Genomic DNA, 1,568 nt, shown 5'->3' with positions numbered 1-1,568 from the left:
ATCCATACCTAATATGGTTAAACAAACGACCTAACACCGGATCTGTCCTGGTTTCTACCTTTACCTTGAGGGTATCAATGGGAGTCAACCCTTCTATAAAATGTAGATAATCAACATCTTCCTCTTTTTCGCTTACTGTTTTCTCTAGAGGAAGTCGACTCAAAGCATCTGCCTGCACATTATCAGCTCCTTTAATACATTTAAAAACATAATCAAATCCTGACAGAAACAATGCCCAACGCTGTAACCTTGCTGAGGCCACTTTCGGGAGACTTTTAAACTCACCAAAAAGTGCCTGCAGGGGCTTATGATCACTCAAAATTTCAAACTTTCTACCTGCTAAGTAATGATAAAGCTTCTGTACTGCCCAAACAATTGCTAAGGCTTCTTTATGAACCATTGCATAATTTCTCTCTGCCTTATTTAAGACCCTTGATATAAAGCAGACTGGTCGTTGTGATCCATCTGGCAATACATGCAATAATGCAGCACCTAACCCGTATTCTGAACTATCACAAACTAGTCTAATAGGTTTATTTTGATCAAAATGCATTAACACCTGACTCGAAGTTATCTCCTTCTTAATAGCATCAAATGAATTTTAACAATTATCTGTCCATAAATATTTGCTATTTTTTTCTAGAAGTTTATATAATGGATTCACCCTATCTGCCAAATTTGGAATAAATTTAGAATAATAATTTATCATACCAAGAAATGATCTTAACTCCGTCAAATTCTTTGGTTTTGGCAGTTTCACAATTGCTTCTACTTTTTTATTATCCGTTTCCAGCCCCCTATTTGAAATTTTATGTCCTAAATAAAAAATACAATCTTTAACAAATTCACATTTACTAAAATTTAACCTAAATCCTGCTTTTAAAAATCTCTTAAGAACCTCAGCCAAGTTCTCTAAATGTTCTTTATTATCTTTCCCTGTAACTACTACATCATCTAAATAATTGACTGTGCCCTTACAACCCTGCAAAACTTTCTCCACTATACACTGAAAAATAGAACAAGCTGGTTTTGTTCCATATGGGAGTCTTTTAACTCTAAAAATTCCATAAGGTGTACTCCAAGATAGTAAATGTGATGTTTCAGGATCTAATTCTAACTGATTATATGCGTTTTTAAAATCTAGTTTAGTGAACTTTTCCCCACCTTTCAAAGCAGCAAAAATATCTTCTATTAAAGGAAGTGGATAATTCGAGTCTTTTAAATATTTGTTAATTGTTACTTTATAATTAGCACATACCCTTACTTCCTTACCATTAGGTTTGAGTACAGGTACCAATGGTGTACCCCACAAAGCATTTTCTACTTTCTCTATTACCCCCTCTTTCTCTAACTTAAGCAACTCTGCCTTTACTTTCTCTCTAAATGCAAAAGGGATTTGATGTGGTTTCTGAAAAATTGGCCTAACATCTTTTTCCATCTCTAAATGAACTTGCTCACCTATATATTTACCTAATTCATCATCAAAAATTTTCTCATATTTTAAAACATTTAATTGTGATTTAAAGTCAATTTCATTTATACTTATTTCATTAATCTGGGTACACTTA

This window comes from Diabrotica undecimpunctata, chromosome 9, assembly GCF_040954645.1.
Source record: "Diabrotica undecimpunctata isolate CICGRU chromosome 9, icDiaUnde3, whole genome shotgun sequence".
Classification (NCBI taxonomy): Eukaryota; Metazoa; Arthropoda; class Insecta; order Coleoptera; family Chrysomelidae; genus Diabrotica; species Diabrotica undecimpunctata.
Note: the sequence above shows the minus strand (reverse complement) of the source record.